Source organism: Aquarana catesbeiana, linkage group LG06, assembly GCF_042186555.1.
Source record: "Aquarana catesbeiana isolate 2022-GZ linkage group LG06, ASM4218655v1, whole genome shotgun sequence".
Lineage (NCBI taxonomy): Eukaryota > Metazoa > Chordata > Amphibia > Anura > Ranidae > Aquarana > Aquarana catesbeiana.
Window position 1 is genome coordinate 219,118,887 of NC_133329.1, and position 23,108 is coordinate 219,141,994.

Below are 23,108 nucleotides of genomic sequence, written 5' to 3' on the forward strand. Positions count from 1 at the left end.
AAAGCTATTATGGTAGTCTGACTCGAACTACTTCAGCTTAAGGATTCTATCTCTCTTGAGATGTGATGCAACGGAGATACATGTGCCTCTTATCACTGGTTTATGTGCCTCCTAGAGCGGTATGGGGGAAAATGTCCGGGGTAGTATTGTGTGTAAGGTAGTCTTTAAGGGCAATTTGGATATCCAGACAGTACAACTGGTTGGTTAAAAGTGTGTCATTCATGCACCATGATCTATTGGTGGCTTGTGGTATCAAGGATGATGCCATGGTGACCACAGTGCAGTGATCTGTCCATGTAATTGGTTGGATATGGGAATGAAGTAGGAGTGATGCGGATGCTATAGAAATAAAGATATGATCAATCCTGGAGAAGGAGTTATGGGGGTGTGAGTAAAATGTATAATTTTTCTTTGTGGGGTTGCATTCTCTCCATGTATCTAGGAGGGGGACCTTTTGCATTTATGGGCGTATGGGGAGATGTTATTAGGGGACCCGGGGCCCGTGTGAGCCAACTGACCAGGGAGAAGAGAAAGAATAACAGTATAGAGTAAGAGGAAGAAAAGTGAGGGAAGAGGAGAGGGGAGAACATGAGGTGTAGGGCAAAGTACTGAGACATCTTCATAGTGGGGAGTCAATGGGTCAGTAATGCCCGACCAAGTAGTGCACCGACCCTGTGACAAGCTAGCTAGTCAGAGAGCGTGTGCACCATAAAGGGGGGGAGCAGTGACTGCTCCCCGCTGCAAATAGGGATAATAAGATCACTTTAATACGTTTAACTCTGTAAATATAAAAGGAGTATCAAATAACAGCAAAAACTTGAGTAGGATTACATTTATAAAACTGAAAACTGCGTAAATAGGTGTCCCCTTGGTGCCATTCCGATGAAAAGATAAAATATGGGCGGGTCATAAGGGAGTGGAAAAGGGGTAGGAGGGGGAGGGGGGAGGGTGGGTACTTGGAGGGGGAGGGGAGGGGGGGGAGGGGGAAGGGAGGGAGGAGGGGTGGAGGGAGGAGGAGAGATGGGAAGGGGATGAGGGGGAGGGTAATGGGAGGGGGATTTAGTGAGTTATACTGGGTCTGAATGATTTTCAAGCCTAAAAAAATTTAAACAATAATAATACTAGACTACTAAAGATCAAGGATGGGAATGGCAAGGTAGTGGGGTTAGTCAGGCCTACTATATAAAGACCTGCATAAATTTAAATAGAAGTATACAACTTACAATTGTATATTAGAGTTTGCAAACCAATAAAATAATAAAACAATAAAGCAATAAAACAACTGAACCTGAAAGGGCCCAAGGGGGTCTAGGAGCCCTGAAGATTAACGTCCAGGATGTGGAGAGAACATAACCGGCTGTAGCCGTCCAACAGGTCTCGGTCACAGGAAAGTCCTTTTGGTGTAATTAGAAGTCAATTTCTGTGGGTGCAACCGAGAACCTGTATGCAAGAAAGGGAATAAAAATAAGACAGCTTTTATATGCTCAATGAAGAGCTTGAGATTTCGGGCTAAGATGGCTGTTTCCAGGTGATTGAGCCAGGGTTCCTTTCCGGATTGAAATAGGGTCAGGATAGCCTCGTTTCGGGGTCGTGGTGTACGGGTGGGAGGCTGACCGAGCCGGTGTGCAAGGAAGCGATGTTTCCGACTGGTGGACCGGAGGGGTCAGGTGAAGCGTTTCCAAAAGCCGTTGTAGCGAATCTGGCGTAGTACAAGTGTGTTGTTGTCCTTGATAGGAGAACTGTAGGGCAAATGGGAACCGCCATGTGTACTTAAGCTGGTGTTGTAATAGAATTTGCAGTTAGGGTTTCATGGCGTGGCGCTTTGCAATGGTGAGGGGTGCCAGATCAGAGAACAACTGATATGTGTTGGCTTTGGAACTGAAGGGAGTTCTTGTTGCAGGGTTGCTGTTAGTAGCTGTTCCTTCATGCAAAAAAAATGCAGCTTGACAATAATGTCCCATGGTGGTCCATCAGCCTGGTGACAGGTGAGCGCCCTGTGGATCCTATCAAACTCAAGGCGCTCGATAGGTATGGGGGGTGCTAGTTCCTGGAATAATGCAGTGGTAAATGATTGTAGATCATCAATCGTCTCCGGTATACCACAGAGGCATAGGTTGGATCTGCGAGAGCGATTTTCTGTGTCTGCCAGGTGAGAAAGTAGCATGGAGTTCTCCTCATGGAGGGCTATTTGCTCCTAAGCCTGCTCCTGTAAAGTTAGTTCCATATCGTCAACCCTAGTTTCCAGATCTGCCGTGCGTTGGCCCAGCTCATGGATTTCACATGTCAGTTTGTTAGTGATCTGGTCTGAGGTTGTCTTTAGGGTCTTATGAAGCATTGTCTCCATGAGTCTAAGAAAAGAAGATTGAGACAAACCTGACTGTGGGATGAGAGGGGAACCACCAGGATTAGATTGTATGTTATTTTCGTCATTGCTATCTGGTATGTCAGACCGAGCGGGAGAAGATGCAGATTGTTCAGCCAGGACCCGAGCCTTCGCCGCCATCTTGGAGGAGGCGCGGGCTTCGTTTTACCTCTGTGCCCCGTTAGGACCATACCAGAGGGTGCACTGGTGAACGGGGAGGCGAACCCTGGAAAAATGACGCAGAGGGGATGGTTCAGTTGTCCGTTCTGGTCCCGTATATGCAGCGGGGAGTGCGGAGCTCTACAGAGAAGCGTCTGCCATGTCGAGCCTCACGCATGTGCCCTCGGAATATTACACTTTTATTGTTTCACTTTAAGCATTATTAAAATCACTGCTCTCGAAAAAACAGCCATTTTTAAAACTTTTGTTTGCATTGATCCATGTCCCCTGGGGCAGGAGCCAGGTCCCCAAACACTTTTTATGACAATACCATGCATATAACCCTTTAAAATTAGCACTTTTGATTTCTCCCATAGACTTTTAAAGGTTGTTCCGTGGCTTTCGAATTTGCCGCGAACACCCCCAATTGTTTGCTGTTCAGCGAACTTGCGAACAGCCGATGTTTGAGTCGAACATGAGTTCGACTCGATCTCGAAGCTCATCCCTAGTGGTCATTGATCAATTTCTTTTTTTGTTGGTCAGTTTTCTTTTTTGTGCCATAACTAAGTTCAAAGAGCATTGCGTGAATATCATATAGATATACTGGGAATGGTGAGACTCATAGTGATTGGCAAATAGCAGGGAGTATAGTACAATTGTACTTAAGAGTAAATTAGTTTGATTGTTCCTGAAGGATTTTTTCCGACGGATGTTGGCTCAAACTTGTTTTGCCTACACATGGTCGCACAATTTGTCGGAATTTCTGATCGACAACCACGCGGTCACGTACACCACGTACGACGAGACTAGAAAAGGCCGGTTCAGAACCAAGCGCGGCACCCTTTAGGCTCCTTTTGCTAATCTCGTGTTAGTAAAAGTTTGGTGAGAGACGATTTGCGCTTTTTCAGACTCGTGGCTTTCAGATCGTTTTCTGCCGTTCAGTTTGTGCTTGTGGGTTTGTATCTGCTCTTCAGTGCGTGCAGTCAGTTCGTATCGGAGTTTTCTATGTGATCTTGCCTGCTCGTTGCTGTTTTTCAGGTCGCTCTTCACAGGCCTTGCTGTTCTTCAGTGCGTTCTGTTACTTCGTTCTGAGCAGCCGACTGTTTTCTAGCCATGTTTCGTATGCGTACTCCTCGTAGAGTTCGTGCTGTGCGGGGGCTTGGTGTTGGGGTCCTGACCTTGACACAAGTCCAGTCCATGAACAGGGTGGGGAGGAGTTCATGGACCAAGAATTGGTTGCTTCAGCGTGACCAGTTCTGTCATATGCCTTTGCTCTGTGAGATCCGTGAGAATAATCCTGATGATTTCAGGAACTTTCTCAGGATGACGGACCCCGTGTTTCACAGTTTGTTGGCTTCGCTGACCCCCTATATCAGCAGGCAGGATACCTGCATGAGGCAAGCCATCACTCCGGAGCAGAGGTTGGTCGCTACCTTGCGGTATTTGGCCACAGGGAGAAGCCTGCAGGACCTCAAGTTCTCGACAGGCATCTCCCCCCAGGCTCTTCTTTGTGGACATTTACTGCTTGTGTTTGTTTGAGCTGACCCTGACAAAAATGTGTGGAGTGCAGAAAATGTCGTGATTGTGTAACCTTATACAAAGCACTGTTGGCTGTTATTTACTAAATGCAAAGACACTTTTCACTACAAGTGCACTTGCAACTGCACTGAAACTGCACTTGTAGTGCAAAGTGGATTTGCCCTTAGGAAATAACCCCCATTTTCTCATAAAACAACAATTACATCACCCCAAAAGTGTTGTAGTGTTGAGACAATAATCCACACATTCTTGATGAACAATCTTTTTAATACCTGCACAATCACATGTGCATTTACCAAAGGTTTTTCTGACAAACCAACATGTTTGTTGTATACCAATTTTTGTGGTGTCATTATCCAAAATCAAAATGTGCATTTTATAGAAAACAGGCCTGTGTAAAACCAACAAGAAAGACACAAATCTTTGGAAGATGCACACAAATTTCACAATGTCAACATGTGCTATCAGCCATCAGGGGGGATCAAGGCACATGTTTTGGGGGAGAAAGCCCTTCCTCACCGCTACTTTATTATTGAGGAAGGGGTTGCACCCCCAAAACGCGTCCATTGATCTCCCGTGATGGCAGATAGCACATGTTGACACACTGTGTGCATCCTCCAAATTTGGCTTTGGGAAAAATCACAAAAACATTTAGCACATTGTAGCACACAAAAGAAGAAAGTGATTTGGAGGGGTTTTAAACTCGCCCCAAAACATCAATGATGTTTTTATATTTTGGAATAACATCATTGATGTTTTGCTTGATGTTTTCCAATTGTAAATTACACCCCATGATCTCCCCGATCAGGATCTGGGCACTTTCGGATGTGAAAGGATCTTCATCCACAACCTCACGATTACCTAAAAAGAGAGGAAACCCAAAATAAATTAGGTCTAAAAAATATGCCGCCATCCATCTTTTATCTGAGCCTGTGGTTGCAGACACTCACCTGTTGTGGTGACTAGTTCCACCACGTCTTCTTCCTCCTGCTCATCTTGTGTTGGGGGGATTTCCCCTTCTTCCAGGGGGGGGGGGGGGCTCTGGTCTCCTCGGATGAGGGGTGTCCTCCGAGTCTTTTCTCCCCTATGTAAAGCAAAAATGGTATAATTAGCACACAGATATTTAATGTCAGAACTATAAAGATGAAATATTGCTTGGAAGTGGGGTACAATTGTCTATTTTAGCTGAGTTCCAAGATGTAGCTTTTTTAGTGTCCTTTGTCAAGCTGCAATACTTTACCTGTTTTGTACAAGCTTCACAGATGTAGCCCCCCCTATAGTATACACTGGAGCACCTGTGTGCCCCCCCCTAATAAAAATGGTGTTCTGGGGTCCCACACTAGTGCTCCAGTGTCCAGATGTGAAAACAGCTGCTGAGTGTCCTCTCCTTACACACAATCTAATTTGCATTTCATTCTAGTAACAAAGCCATCTACACAACCCAATTCTTTGAAGACAAGTATAGGGCGTCAAAATGGTGGCCAAATGCATATGGCCTAAACAATGGTATTTTATCGTCCAAAATAAAAATGTGTGATCCGAACGAATAATGTGCCCATGAACATGAAAGTTGACATTTTAAACTGTACAACAGTTCCTAAAAGCACATATTGAGTCCTTTAATCTCCTTCTGGATCGGGACGTTTCAGGCTCCGGCCTTTCCTCCTCCTTCTCGTTGCTGTAATTAGCACGATCCTGCTGTCTATCTGCCATGTGCTCTTCCTCCACTGCGCCGAACGAAAAGGGGCGGGGAATAGAATAGAAAGAACGTCAGGGGCGGGCGGAGTTATAGGCATGCGCAGTGTATATAAATCGTAACGCGCGCGTCTTACGTACGATCTGTGAGCGGAGGAAGGAGCATCGGAGACGCCGATCGTGCTAACGAAGGTAGGATCTAAACTTGGGCCTATACTGCTTCGAAATGGAAGCCTATATTGTAACAAGATTAGGGGAGTTTGGCCTGACATTAGGGTTTGTCTTGTGTTGTGTCTTGCAGAGAAAATGGATGGGTTCAACGACCACAATTTTCTGCCCCTGTTCATTGACAAGTACAGGGAGCTGCCCTGTCTGTGGCAAGTGAGACACACCCACTATAATCACAAACAGAAGAGGCAGGCAGCGCTGGAGAAACTGCTGGAGTTGGTGAAGCCGGTTGTCCCCACAGCAACCATCACCTATTTAAAAGCTAAAATTGGTGGCCTGAGGAGCTGACAGGCTCCTACTTACCAGACCGGTGAGTCCGCTTGGGCAGAAGGTAGGCTCCCTTACGCGTCCGACTCGCGGCCCCTGGTAAAGCAAACAGGAGGCACAGGAGTACGGAATGGTATGAGAGCCAATATGCAACAGTCCAGATACTGCAGGTTTAACAGATGAGATGGCTGGAGCTGGCTGGAGCACAGGCAACAAGGCTGAGCAGGATTGTCAGGAAGCAGGCTGGGTTCGTTAACAGACAGGCAGCAGAGGTACAATGGAGCAGGCAAACGGATGGTCAAACAGGCAGATGTCAGGTACAGGCAGAGTTCGGGGGGAGGTCCAGGAGACAAGGCCGGGTCGTCAGGTAATCAGGAACAGTTCAGATACAGGGTCAGGCACTAGGACGGTAAGCTGTTGATCAGGCAGCACTGATCACAGAGGGACGCCGGCTTAAATGGACCGTTTGGCGCCAAACGACGTGCACGCGCGCGCACCAGCACACACAGGCGCGCGCACCCGCCAACGCCCGCGCGCGCGCCCCCGCACACCGGCGTTTACAACAGGCCGACCCCGGACACACACACCAGCACCGCGAGGAACGCGCACAGCGAGGTCCGCAGGAACGCGCGCGCCGACGCGCCCCGACGCACACCGCCGCGAGCACCCTGCCCGCCGAGGTACGCTCTCTGACAGGAGCACTTATCTTAGGGAGCGCAAGAAGGTCACAGATTCCCAGAGATCAGGAGCTGCAGCAGATGACGTTTATGTCCCCAGGCTGTGGTACTACGAGAGATTGCGATTTCTGTCAGACCACACTGAAGTCAGGGAATCCCTCTCCACTCTTCCTTCCACTCTTCCTTCCACCCCAGCTGAGGCTTCCGATGTCCAACCTGGGCCTTCCAGCCAGGAAGAAGTGGAGGAGCCCAGCTGGAGTCAGGTATAGCATTCTTCTACAGATTTCAGGACAATAAATAAATGATGTTTACTAGATGTTATTATTGATCATTAATTGCTGATTAAAAAAAGTGTTTTACATTTCAATAGACAGTAGTGGGCACCCAAAATTGGGACAAGAATGCAAAATGCTGGGCTCAGAATGATAGTCTGTTATATTTGTTAACATTCAATTTGCAGCAGTCAGGAGGTGAGAATTGTGTGTGATTGATGTAAAAAATACTAAAACTATGTCCCTTTTTCATACACAGGAAGACCTCAGCCAGGAGGAGGCTGTGAAATGTGGCAGTCAGGAGGAGGCGGGGATTAGTGTCAGCCAGGAGGAGGCGGGGCTAAGTGGCAGCCAAGAGAAGCCTGGGACAAGTCGCAGCCTGACTGAGTCTCAGGTTCCTCCCCTCCGCCTGCCACATAAACGAGCCAGGAAGATGACTCCCAGTCCTGTGCAGGATTCAGCATACAGGCTGATCCAGGAGGCTTCGGCGTCCCTCAGAGCCTTCCCCAGTCCTGAAGAGGCCTTTGCCTGCATGGCTGCCACCAAATTGCAGGGCATGCAGGAGGGCCAACGCAAGATCTCTGAGGACCTGATTTATAAAGTCCTACGTAAGGGGGAGAGTGGGGAACTGACACACAAGACGGATGTCATTGAGATCGACGATCCTCCTCCTCCTTCTCCTCCTGCTACCACAACTCCACCACCACAGCCAAAGGCTGGAAGGAAGCGTGGAAGGAAGACCAAAGAGTGATGACCCTGGGTTCAGTCTGGTCTGACAGAAGATGCAGTCTCTCGTATGACCACAGCCTGGGGACATAGATGTCATCTGCTGCTTTCCGGATCTCTGGGACTTCTGGACCAGACTGCCCTCCCTTAGATAAGGACTCCTCAGGCCACCAATTTTGCTTTTAAATAATTGATGTCTGCCCTGGGGGTCCAAGGCTTCACCCACTTCTGCAGTTTCTCCAGCGTTGCCTCCCTCTTTGTTTATAGTTGTGACCCCTTAATAAATTTTTTTTAGGCAAATTCTACTCTCCTATGTGTGTTTTCATCCAAAAAGGACAGTTTGTTGGTGAGGATTCAGGTACATTTCTAAAGTACAATGTGAAATTAACAAGGGACAACAACACCAAACAATCTCCTACAGATTAAATAGAACAACATATCAATGGTGTTGTGGGAACTTGTCACAAAAAACACACAAACATTTTCGGGAGTACAAATCAAAATCACCAAAAAACAAAATTAAAAAAGAGAAACACAAAAAAAGAATCTACATTAAAGTAAAAAAATAAAAATATGTTGTCAGATGTGAGAAATCAAAATATATTGAGGGAATCCCGATAAATAGTAACGAAAGAAGTTTGTGAGAAGTGTGTGTGAATATGAGCATCAAAACTACTTCATTCTTGTCACATTATAAAGAAGAAGAGAGTGCGCTGTATTAAACCATTTTGAACATTGCAGCGTGACGAAAGTGCTGTATCCATTGCGAACGCTAAGTTTACCAGAACGAGCTGTCCCGCGTCGGAATTTCTTCTGAGCATGCGTGGCACTTTGTGCGTCTGAACAGGCCACACACGGTCGGAATTGACGCGATCGGATTTTGTTGTCGGAAAATTTTATCTCCTGCTGTCCAACTTTGTGTGTCGGAAAATCCAATGGAAAATGTCCGATGGAGCCCACACACGGTCGGAATTTCCGACAACACGCTCCGATCGGACATTGTCCATCGGAAAATCCGACCGTGTGTACGGGGCATTAAAGTGATGACCTCCTCTGTAGCCTGCTAAAGGCAGGACTCATACAGTAGCCAAAGTAGCACAAATGTTTGGCACCAGACAAGGTTGAACTGAACACAGTTTCAGTAAAAGGAGTTAGTGGTGAGTTGCGATGGCAACAAGATCCCCCTGGACACTTAAAGGGTCATACACACACACACCGTGGTATTCCACAGAAGGTGGGGCAGAAGTACTTGCAGGCATATGACAATGGAGGAAGAAAGATGGGGGATGGAAATCAGACACCTGGCTGAAGGGTGTATCCATTCAAATTGTTACACATGTCACTGGGAAAGGGGTCTCATTATTATGTCGCAGTATATCTATGGCAATTCTAATCAAAGGTCCTTACTGCTCAGACTTATCAGATAAGCATTCATTTGAATGCATATGTCGTAAATGTACTTGTGCTTTTCTTTCTCTACATCTGTCCACATTAATAAAGAATAATCTTAGAAAGGAAAGCTGGTCCAAAGGCCATTACTGTATGCTGTATTAAACTGGAATCACCATGGAAGCCTGTCCCAGAAGCAAGGGCAACATCACCAGATTGACATTATTGACTTTCGCACTATTATTATTGGACGGTTGAGAACAAGGATCCTCATGTTTTTTTCCCCTTAGTGTTTTTTTTGGTGTGATTTGTATCTTATGATTTGTATTATGGACTTATTACATCCAGAACAAGAGATGACTACCGATACTGGGATCCAGAAATGTGAACAGTAGAGATGGAGAGTTTAAACGTTTTTTTTCTTCTCAAAAAGTTTTATTTCATTTCAGAGGGCAAAGCCAAAAGTGCCAAATATTAAAGGAGATTGCACATAAACCATTATTCTAGGTGTGGCCGAGTCTCATATTCTCAACTGGCCACAAGGGGCCATCTGTTGCCTTATGGGTTTATGTGAAATCTCCATTAATAGCCTTCAATTATTGTAATTATGAATATAGTTCAACTAGCCTTGTATCTATGTAACAGAGCCACCAAGAAAGTAAGGCTAAGCAGACAAGTTGGTGCCTAGGCTTTTGTATACAAACAATGGGTTTCAAACCCATTGTTTAACACATACTTACTTCAAAGGATCCCATGCTGAGATATGCCATGAAGGGAGCCCAACCCATAATCAATACCTAAGTTCCTGGGGAAATTCAATTAAATCTCCTGGCCAGCATAGTCACAAGGATTTGCATGAAAGGGGGCCGACTTATGGAGTAAGCCCTCCAATCATGATCCAAGCTAGGCCAACCAATGAGACATCAGCCTGGTTTGATATACACAGACTAACAGGGAAGTAAAGCCACCTTTTCTGATAGACCAGCCAGCAGAATGGACCTTTGGTAAGGATGGGTAATTATGGGGAAAGGTATGCCCCTTTTACTTATAACTAAATATGTTTGTAGATTACTGTTTTAAGGAATATACTCTGTATTCCTTCATGTAAATATTTTATTTCAACCTAATATTTTCTTCCTTGATGTAAGGCGATAGATAGATGATTGTGTATTAGCTAGACTTTCAACTGCTTCCTAATAAATGTTATTATATTTAAAGCTTTCACTCTTGGTCAAAAGAACTCTCATTTAACCCACATCATATCTATGAGATATGAAAAATCTTAAATATAGATTTTTCAGGGTAACAGGGGCATCTAATTACAATTTTTGATCTAATATTTCAGAGCAGGGCCCGTTCCTGTGTTCAACAAGAGTATCTGTGAGGGGTTACAGTGTTGTGGCACCACCACCGAAGGCCCAATTTTTCTGCCCCTGTTTAACAGGGGCATGTAATTACAATTTTTGATCGAATATATCACATTAGGGCCCATTAATGCACCCAACAAGAGTATCTGTAAGGGGTTACAGTGTTGTGGCACCACCACCACCACCCAAGGCCCAATTTTTCTGCCCCTATTTAACAGGGGCATGTAATTACAATTCTTGATATAATATTTAACAGCAGGGCCTGTTCCTGCCCCCAACAAGATTAACTGTGAGGGCTTACAATGTTCTGGTACCGCCAACACCTAAGGCCCAATTTTCTGCATATAGTATATAGGACAGGCCGTATAGTATGTATCTATATAAAAATTGTCCACATTAAAATCAATATAATAAAATGTGATAGAAGGTATGCTCTGTAACCCTTAGCAACAAGGACTAGGTTTCTCATCTGGATACCATCACCAACACCTTATGCATGAAAGATCCCCGTTGGTAATGCACTCACCAGACACAGGTATGAAACAGGCCTTGTATCTCCATACACTGTGAGATAAGATCTGATCCTCCCAACACGATTTGAGTATACTAGACACAAGCCTGTCACCACCTCAGACTTGGACCTGGCTCCTATCCCCAGAATAGTTCACTTTTTTCAATGGGTAATTCATAGATGCAAAAAAAGAGGGAGCTGGCATGGCATAATACTGTTTATGAAGTTAAAACACCCACACGGTAATAGTTGCTTACAAAGGTTAAGTACAAGAAATATTAGCTCGCTATATGTATTCCATTTTGTATGACAACACTGGAATGTTCACTTTAAATGTGCTTTTTATTAAATGTTTTGTATTTTTCATATTTCAATAAATATTTTTTTTTATATTAGAATATTCTTTACTATCTTTGTGCCTTAAAAGTCTGCCACCAGGGGGTCTTGTTTCATTTTTTCAATATAAAAGGTCAAACAACATATAATAAAGACATCTACAGTGCAGCGCAAGTCACTTCTCACTGTCTCCTATGCTAGTATATGGCTGCAATGGAACCCAGGATGACCGGCACTATGACTGACAGATGAGGGAGCCGTATAGTCACGCCCTAACGCTTATGTCATCACGTCTTCATCGGAAGGCCCTGACTAATAATGCCCTGTTAGGGCGTGATTATTATATTGAATTTAATGTGGACTATTTTTATATACATATATTTTTAAGTGGATTGATCCTTCAAAGGACTTTTACTTGATTGCACTAAATACTGTATTTGATTATTCTATTAGTGCTGTTAATGCTGAGATGACTGTTTTGTTTTTTTGGCATATTTTATTGATTGATTTTATTTATAATAGCTGCTGCTGTGCAATGAACCTATTGGAGCGCTTGGATCAGTGACATTCTTTTTGTTTACTGATATTTTTACGTATAGTATATATACTGTTGTTCAGAGTATATAGTGCCTGGGGGCCTGGGGGACCCCCACATAATTTTATTTGAGGGCCTGGTAATGGACTGGGGGGGAACCCATGCCATTTTTTCAATGAGTTTTAGCTATATTGCCGAGACCCGACAATTCATTACAGCCGCAATCAGTTTTAAATTACTTTTTTCCTTTAGAAATGTCATTTTGCTGTGGTACTGTTCAAAACACGGCAAAACTGTGCCACTTTACAGGCATACTATAGACACCACCCAGGTACGATATTTAAAGGAATATTTCATTTTTATTGTTTCATTTTAAGCATCATTAAAATCACTGCTCCCAAAAAAAACTGACATTTTTAAAACTTTTTTTTGCATTGTACATGTCCCCTGAGGCAGGACCTGGGTCCCCAAACACTTTTTATGGCAATAACTTTAAAGAAAAATAGCACTTTTGATTCGTCATGTTTGTGTCCCATAGACTTTAATGGTGTTCGCGCATTTGAACAAATTTTTTGCCTGTTCGCATGTTTTGCTGCAAACCGAACCGGGGGGTATTCGGCTCATCCCTAGTCGTGGTAGGAACTACAGAGCTTGAGAACCCAGGCCACTTTGGGGATAAATTCAGCTGTAACAATTGAAATAAACTCAACTGTAATTAAATATATTTTATAGGAATGATATGATAGTCCTTGAGTGATCAAGGCTCCTAAGGCCTAAAGACAATAGAAATTCCCATATGTGTCAGTTCAGAAGAGTATCAATTGTATAGGTGCTGTAAAAAGAAAATAACTCAAGGGATGTCCACAGGTGGACAAGAAGGCCAGAAGAGATTACATGTACACACAGCTTGTTGGCCTCTGGGGTGGATCAGTCCCTTTGAACGTCTCTAGACCCTGCAAAGTCTTCCACACGGTTCTGTAGATAAGGGGACATTTGACAAGAAGAATAGCCAGTCTGGGATCTGAACAGGACCCATATTTTACAAACAGATCAAAATGGCACACTACCACATAAAAGGTATGGCCCCCTTTTGTATGTGAGACCATGATCATGCAGCTTGTCAGGAAGTGGCTTTAGTATCCTATGTATTCATAGTGCCTTGTTGGGGGTATCCAGAAACAGGTGTATCTCGGACCTGTCAAAGTAAGAGGGGCCCTTGAGCCAAACTCACTGTAGAATTCCCTTATAATATAAAAATGCAGGCAGAATAGGACATCTCTGGAATGATTTATATTGGCAGTTCTATATAACAAACAGGGAAGTTGGGACTTTAAATGAAGCGGTTGGATTGCGGAGGGTTAAAAAATATTAATTTAATAGTCATAGTAAATAGAGTAACAAGAATTTCACATATATCAACACACATATATGTTTTTGCATGAAAATGGAGCATATAGTATGGAAAAATACATGCAGTAGATATAAAATCATACTCGATAAATGGTAATTGAAAAGCTAATGGTACAACAATAACTGGAATTAATCGCATAGCCATGATAATATTCATAATCATGATAGGTGCCAGAAGTGGCATGCCCGGAACCTGGTAGCTGGAATATAGATCACATGATAATAGTAATGGTCATACTAGGTACCCAAAGTGGTGTGCCCGAGACCTGGTGTAAAAAGGGCACAATGATATAAAGAGTTAGAAAATAATACTGATGACATCAGAGTACAAATAATTAAGGTTGAATATTGGCAGTTTATATTGACAGTTCTGGGACCCAATATCAGATCAACTCTGTCTATGACAATTTCTATAGATAGTGAATGCGTCAGCTGGCAATTGAAAATGCTATGGAGACTTGGAGGTTTGCTTGGGACAAATCCCTTTAACCTAAATGTTTTGGTGTTAGCTGTCATGAGTTTAGCAAATACTATCCATCAATTCCTTGCAATAGAATTACAAAACTCCTATACTTTAATGAAAATGATGGTTAATGTCTCTTTAAATTTCTACTTGTGTGGCTGCTGAAAATAATGAACCTCGGTTTAGGATGTTTGTTAAACAAAAAGAAGGAAAGAAGAGTTATTGTTGTTTACAGAAAAACTAAGACAGTACCATTAACAAGAATGATAGGAAACAGCATTACTGCATTATTCTTTGTACAGGACATGACAAATATGTTTTGTAAATAACGCAGCTACAGCAAAGAAAGCACATAACTTTCTACTGCCATATTATGTTTGCATGTTTAATGCTTTATACATTATTAAAAGCTCAATTTTCCAGTATCCATCAATCCCCTGATCTGTAACAGCTAGGGCCTTGTAACTATTGACAAAGCCGAGTTCTTAACCCAAGAACACAGTGTCAGAAAACTCACAGTAAAATTTATTGTCCTCACTATATTGTGCCTAGACTGGAAAAGTAAATGAACACCATATTTTATAGTTTATCACTTAGAGTGTAAATGTGCAAGGCACTACATAGCTAGTCTCACCTAAATAGCAGGCAGTTATTGTTCACAGCCTTGGCATTGTGCTTTCCAGATATAAAATAACATGTAGTGCAATTATTCTTCATGCTTCATAGGTAAATTAACGGTTTCCAAAGTATTGTGTACTTTTTATCTCATTTTTATTAATTTAGGTCTTATATGAATACTATTACAATATTTACTTTTATTAATGCTTTCCATAATGGTATACAGTATTTTCCAATAGAGGTAAATGACTTTAATACTCAATGCACAATAATCTGCTGTTTTTTTATTTCAAGAAGGTATATTTCCTACTAGGCTTTTTTACCAAATGAGTTCTGTCAGAAAAAATTGTGAAAAAAATGGCTTGGGGTCTTCCCCAATCTATACTAGGACCTTCGGGTCTGGTATGGATTTAGAGGGGAACCTCACATCAAAAAATGTTAAACCAGCCTCCACGTAATTAACAACCGATGAGTCATCAGCTGTCAGCAGGGATCCCCGCTGACAGCTAAATGTAAAAAAAAAAGAATTGGCAGGAAAAGAATTTGTGATAAAAATGGTGTGGGGTCCCCCCCAAATTTATACCAGACCCTTATCCAAGCATTCAGCCCAGCATATCAGGAAAGGGAGGGGTTAGGCAAGCGGCTCCCCTCTTCCTGAACCATTCCAGACCACATGCCCTCAACATGGGGGGGTGCTTTGGGGCAGGGGGGGCTCTGTAGGCAGGGAGGTCTGCAGGCAGGGAGCTTATCAGAATCTGGAATCTACATTGTACCCCTGCTCATTCACCAAAAAAAGTGTCACAAAAAAACACAAACACACTTCTTGACAATTCCTTTATTATAAATCCAAAAATAGTGTCACTCAATGTAGATCTATCTTCAATCATGCAGCCCGCCAGACCCCCCTAAAAAAGCTACACACTTATCGAAGGCTAACCGCCACCTGGCCCACCCCCTTGTGACATCACCACCTGGCGCATGCTGGGGTGGTGATAAATCCTCTCCTTCCTGACCTGCTGGGCTGAATGCTCGGATAAGGGTCGGGTATGGATTTGGGAGGACCCCAGGCCATTGTTTGTTTTTAATTTTGGTGTGGGGTTCCCCTCCAAATTCATACCAGACCCAAAGGTAATTCTTTTTTTTTACATACATGACTCATCATGACTCATCGGTTGTTAAGAATGCAGTGGACGACTTTCCGGCCTGCACCTTAGCAACCAGCTATATCAAGTTTTTTTAAAGAACAGGACAGACAATGGCATAGGAACCAATTATATTCAGAAATAAATTATTAACTTTACCATCCCTCATACACAGTGCTGTCTTTGATTCAGTAAGGTTATATAGCAGTAAATGACTAAATTTACCATAATTAAATGCACAAGAGCAGAGAGGTAGAAGAGTAATTACTATATTAACTACATGAACAAGCTTTGGGTTCAGAGCAAACATGAGATAACCAAAAACCCAGCCTATTCGCAACTCGGCAAACCAACAAACTATCTATATTTGTTTAGTTTGCCTACATATATCAATTCTGTGTGAATCCTATCCTGGCTGGGATAGCACTGCCAAATGTGTGGATTTTATTTTTTTGTTGTTGGTTTTAATGTTTTTTAATGTATGGAATATGCTATGTTTTCTGCTTATCCTCTCTTGATTTTATATATAATCCATATAGGGGAATGTTGGCTTTGAGATCTGGGTATTTATAAGCAAGTGTGACCCATACATCTTAAGGGTCTTAGATTTTGATCAGTTCCCTGAGACTTGGGAAAGAATTCACATAAAACTGAGTCATGCCTGAGGCTGACAGGAGTTCTGCAAAGCCTCATCAACAACTGGAGGAACAAAGACTGGCTATCTTAAAGCATTATTAAAAAAGTCAAGCCCCAGTCACCTGAGTATTTAACATTTATTGAATTGGGAGATATAATTTACAATATATAAAAGCTTGAGATATATAACATTTAAAAACTATTTATAATGTAACTATTTGCAACGCTAAAACTACAAAAAAATAAATAAAAGAAAATTGGGGCGGCACAGTGGTGTAGTGAGTAGCACTCTCGCCTAGCAGTAAGAAGGGTCACTGGTTCGAATTCCGACCATGACACTACCTGTCTGGAGTTTGCATGTTCTCCCTGTGTCTGCGTGGGTTTCCTCCGGGTACTCCGGTTTCCTCCCACACTCCAAAGACATGCTGGTAGGTTAATTGGATCCTGTCTAAATTGCCCCTAGTATGTATGAATGTGAGTTAGGGACCTTAGATTGTAAGCCCCTTGAGGGTGTAGGGACTGATGTAAATGTATAATGTATATGTAAAGCGCTGCGTAAATTGACGGCGCTATATAAGTACCTGAAATAAATAAATAAATAAAATAAAATGTAAAATTTTAGGCTGAGGAGTGCATGTGTGGGCAGGAGATGCAGTCACAGATCTGACTCCCGCCCCCCCGGAGCTTCTAGGGATTATTAAGAGTAACACCGCATATAGTCAGACCTGATCTGGTATACATAGGAAAGCATTGATGCGATCTTGAAGGTGCCATCTGTTAATGTTATAGAGGATCTAGGCTGTACTGTCTGGTAGAGATGGGCCGAACACCCTGGGGGACATGTACCAATGCAAGACGAACTTTTAAAAAAGATAGTTTTTAAAGGAGAAGTGATTTTCATGATGCTAAAAGTGAAACAATAAAAATAAAAAAAATCCTTATTCTTTAAATACAGTGTTTAGGGGGTCCCCTTAGTCTGCCTGTAAAGTGGCACATCTGTACCGTGTATAGAACCTGCTGCAGCAAAACTGACATTTATGAAGAAAAATAAATAATTTAAATTAAACAACGGCTTGGAGAGCCAGTCTGTATGATGATGCCACAATTTAGAGTACTCAGAACAAGATTAGAGACTTTTTGGATAAATTCTGGTGTCTCTTTGGCATACTTTGAATGGAAATAATAAAGTTTTGCACCACAGTGAGCAAGCCTTTTGTGAAGAAGTCAAATTATAGCACACTCAGGCCAAGATTAACAATTTATTTTTAGATAAAGTCTGGTGTCTCTTTCACACACTTTGGATATAATAATAATATAGTAATATGTGTGAAAAAAATTGGGCTTTGGGTGTTGTTGGTGGCTTCACCTGTAACCTTCTAGAGGCACTCTTAATGAAACCAAGAATTGGCCTTGCTGTGAAAAAATAAACATTTGATGCCACTGTCACACGGTTGAGGAAATATTAATCTTTGGCTGTTGGTGGTGCCTTCACCTCATAATCTTCTAGAGGCACTCTTAATGAAACCAAGAATTGGCCTTGCTGTGAAAAAATAAACATTTGATGCCCACGGTCAAACAGTTGCAGAAAAATTGGTCTTTAAGTGTTGGTGGTGCCTTCACCACATAACCTTCCAGGGGTACTCTTGATGAAAGCAAGAATTGGCTTTGCTGTAAAAAATTGGAATTTGATGCACCTGTCAAACAGCCACACCCACAAAGTGAGGCAGCCTAGACAGTCTTGCAAAGATTTGAGATCCCAATAACACTTAATCAGCAACATCAGCATCAGGGCAATGATAGCTGTTTCTAATCCAGGACCGGTTCATTTTGCCAAATTTCAGCCGGCCAATGGAGTCTGTGGACAGAAACACTCTATCTGTCACAAAACCTGCAGCAACACTGAATGCCCATTCGAAAAACACACTGTATGCAAGACAGCCCAGCAGCTCAATTGCATACTGGGCAAGTTCTGGCCAGTGGTCTATTCTCATGTCTCAGAAAAAAAGTGGATCATCTACTGGAAAGCTCTCCATGTCTGTTCTCACCCCAGATAATCTTCCACCATATGATGCAGACGTTGCCAAAAGGATCTTGAAGCAGACAGCCCTGGGCACCGAGGATTAAAAAAAATTGAAATGCATCACTGAGGAGGCCCCCTTCTCCACCGCTCCTCCTTTGACCAATAGAATCCTCAAAACTTGATTTTCCATGAAACTGTAATCTACTAAATTCAGGAAAGGTGTTATATCCTCTTTAATGTGTCCTCAATATATTTCATCCTGTGCTCCCTCTGCAAGAGCAGGAAGAGTTCCGAGACTTTCCCATTCTAACTGTGGTCAAGGAGAGTTGCCAACCAATAATAATCCTTATCCTTGATACCATGAATTCTGGGTCCTTGTGCAGGCTTTGATGAATAATGGAGCCCATGCACTGCAAGTTTGCAGAGGCATGAGAAGCCGAGTCCTCCGGGTCACTGAGGACTACAGTATTTGGAACTGCCACCTCCCAGCCACGTACTACTGCCAAGGTTTTGGAGGACTGAAAACCATCTCTTAAAGTTTGATGTATGTCTACCTCTGATTCAATGCCTCCAAAACTGTTAGAAGCCTCCTCCTTCTCCTCCCTCTCCTCTTGCATGTTCTTTGGCATTGCAAAAATGGTGTCTGCATAAAAGTGTCCTCTTTTTCCTCCTGCTGCTCTGCCTTGAATGCCCTGTCCATAATAATTGCCATGCGGAGTATGCTCCAGCAGGAACACAACAGGGATTGTGTCAATGATGCATGCATTGTCACCGCTCACCATCCTTGCTGCCTCCTAAAATGGTGACAGTACAGTGCATGCATCCTTTATTAGCAGCTATTGGCATGGGAGAAAAAAATAGAGCTGCCTTGAGTTTGTCCTTACTCACACAGGTGCTCATTGACGGCCCTCTGCTTCATGTGCAGCCACTGTGGCATTTCCAAAGTTGAGTTCCACTCGGTGGGCATGTCACAAATCAGAAGGTTTACGGGCAGGTGGAATGCCCACTGAATTTCAGCCAACCAAACATTGGCTATGTATGACCACCTGAAATAGCTACAGACTCTTCTGGCCTGCTTTAGAAGATCTTGCAACCCTGGGTACCTGTTTAAGAAAGCTGCACCACCAAATGGAGGACATGGCACATGTGTCAACTTTCCCTGCCGAAAAGTGGAGAGAAGGTTAGTGCCATTATCGCACACCACCATTCCTGGGTCAAGCTTCCGTGGCATGATCCACCTCTGGGCCTTCCCCTGCAGAGCTGAAAGAATATCTTCTCCTGTGTGGCTCCTGTCCCCTAGACAGACCAGCTGAAACACTGCATGGCATCTTTTAGCCTGACTCATTGAATGGCCCCTTGAACGCTTAGGAGGTACTGGTGATCAATGGACAATACTTCAGAAGAGGGCATGGAGGAGGAGGAGGAGGAGGAGGGGTAGAGCTGACAGATATTGCATCATCACCACCAGCTGTATAGTGATGTGGCAGCAAAACAAGCTCCAGCACTGAACCATGTCCTGCATCCATCCTAGTTGCAAGCAGAGTTACCCAGTGTGCTGTTAATGAAATAAATCATCCCTGACCATGCTTGCTGGACCATGTGTCAGCAGTAATGTGGACCCTACAGCTGACTGCCTTGCCCAATGATATCAAAACATTGCCTGCCATGTGATGGAACCTGCCATTGTGGTACAGCACATTCTGCAAATTCACAGAAAGGGGCATAATCCACAAGGCGGAAAGGTAGAAGTTGTAAAGCCAGCAATTTGGACAAGCTGGAATTTAGATGCTGGGCATGTGGGTGGCGGGGAGTATATTTTTTTCAATACAGCAGCTGGGGTAGAAAAATGTGCCTGCTATACTCTACAGGTGGTGGTTAGGGATGGGCGAACGGTTCGGTCCAAACATAAGTTTCATTGTTCATTCTTCGGCGAACATCCAAACAAACGGGTCGTTTGACTGCTTGTTCGCCCCCCCCGAACAGACCACAATTCATTGCGACGCTGAACAGTGCATTACAAGCCCTAAATGGCTGAAGCAGTGAAAGCTTCAGCCAATCAGGGTACAGAGCACTGTCAGAGTCATGACTGGACACTGTCATCATGACTTTATCCAATCATGGCTCATTTCCACCCCACAGTATAAAAGTATTCTTTTAATAGCAGCCATTTTCAGTGTGATTTCGGCGTGGAGAGAGATAGAACAGGGCTCTGTTCAGTGCTATTAGTTAGTGTGCTATACCATGGTATTTTGCTTCAATTGTCGGTGTAGAATATTAGTTTAGTGTCCGTCTAGGGATAGTGTGAGTGTAGTGAGGAGGACCATCATTCAGCTTTGCATAGTGTGCAGCTAGAGTAGGGACAGCTCAGATAGTTTCACTGTAGTGTAGTGAGACCGTGTCATTCATACATACATTAGTGTAGAGTAGGGACAGTTCAGATAGCATCAGTGTAGTGACGGTTGAACACGTCTATTTGATTGCGTTACTGCCAGTTTAACGCCATTTACATCTGTGTGCGTTACTGCCAGTTTAACGCCATTTACTTCTGTGTGCATTACTGCCAGTTTAACGCCATTTAATTCTGTGTGCGTTACTGTCAGTTTAACGCCATATAGTTGTGTGTGTTACTGCCAGTTTAACGCCATATAGTTCTGTGTGCGTTACTGCCAGTTTTTTTGTTATGTATTATTTTTATTGGATTATTGTGATACAGAGTATAAATTAACAGACAATGAAGAGTATACAATCGATTAATTTCGAAACACAGTAGCAGTTCAATGCAAAGGATAGGTAATAAAATAAAAAAAAAAAATAAAATAAAAAAGGGGGGGATGGGTAAAAGGGGAAGGGGAAGGGGAAAGGGTGGGGGTGGGGGAAAGGAATATATGAGTATAATCACCTGTATATAAAGTAATGGTGAGCTGATTCAGTCATGAAAGATACATTGTCAGCTTGTCAAATTGTGTGTCAGGTATCCTGGAGGAGTGGAGGCTTCCTAACTTATACTACAGTGGAGACTGTCATATATAGTTCACGCCTTTAAACAAAACACATAAAAATAATGGCTAGAGGTTTTATTCCCGGACTAGGGGCCTGTGGTGAATGAATAGTTCTGCAAAGCTGCATCCTGTGGGGAGACCTGGGCGAAAGGGGGTTAGAGGAATTGGGCCGTTCCTTTATTTTGAGCTTTCCCAGGGTATTGGTGAGATCACGTTTCAGGTACCAGTCAGTGTACCGAAATGGATATATGATGCAGGATAACTCATCGGTGGTGAACTTGTGTTCAATATATTTTCTCCATCGGGTAAAGAAACGGGTAAGAGAGTGGCAGTTCAACATCATGATGTCCATTCTCTCGATATGAAACAATGACCATAATGTTTGCTTTACGGCCTGCAAGGAGGGTGGAGATGTTTAGATCCAGTGGGAAATGATCAATGTGCGGACTGCCAATAGGCATATATGAGTCCACTGTGTGAGGGTTTTGATGGGAAGGCTGGTGGATCGCATCCAAATAGGCATAAGAGCAGATCTTTAATCAGCTGTGTGTTGTTTACTTTGAATATATATTTAAGCACCGAGTTCCAAAACGTGGAAAAAACGCGGTTCCACTCTCTCGACACTCCTCTGCAGCTATAGAATCAGATTGCAACGTCTGATGGTCATCCAATGGTCCGGGATTAGAACCACAGCTCTGTGCCGTTCTAGTCCAGTTGTGATAGCTCAGAACAAACACCAGGCAGGCTGTATGTAAGTTCAAACAGGAATCTATCTTTATTGACAAAATACAGGCTTTTATACACTCAGAGTGGAGGTGCTCATATTACTCTAACAATACAGCTGTAACTTAATTAACCTAATTAACATGAGCTAATTAACTAATCCCTTTAGACAGCCTAGATGACTCAGACATGACTGTTAGGCCAGACTGGCCGTCTTGTAGTTCAGAAAATCCAATCAACATTGTCACAATCAACACAGACTCTTCTTCACACAATAGCAGAGTTAATTAACACAAATAACAATGGGGATCTAATGACTCTTAGATCCCATAGTAGACTTATTTACAATACACATTTTAGCAGGCAATAGACAGACAGGTGTTGGAATTTACATCAGCATCTCCTAACCTTATCTGTCCCAGCATTATGAATCAGCCACTATTCCAATATGGCAAATCCAGGGTCCCCAGAGTCTGTGTGTCCTGGGGGACCAGGACCCAAATCCACAGTAATACCACCTCAAGAGTCCCCAGGCATACAGCTCACAAAGAGCACCATTCCCCCCAAATGCAAGGGCCCCGATCGATCGGCAAGAGGCTAGCATACAGACCCCTCCAAAAGTCTCTCTCCCGGCTAGGTCTGTCACATTTCTCCCCTTTCGGCAGGAGACTAACACAGGAGGAGACCCCAGACGGGTTGACTCCGAAGTTAGTCAGTAGTTCCAGTCCTCTAATGCCTGTACCCACACAGTACCCCAAAAAAATGGTTCCAAACAAAGCATTCCTCGCCCACCCAACCTCTGCCTCTCTCAGAGAACATATCTGCCACTGGGGAGAGGCCTGGACTGGCCCTTCTCCCTGGAGTCCTTTCTGCCGCTGGAGAGAAGACAGAGTGTCTGGGCTCACTCCGTCATGCTGTTGGGGATCTGAGCAGACCGCCCAGCATCCCTGGGGTATACAGGTGGAGAATGAAGTCCCATCCACCTTCACAGGACATCCATGCTCTGTTAGTTGAGGGCAAAGTCCAGCAGTACT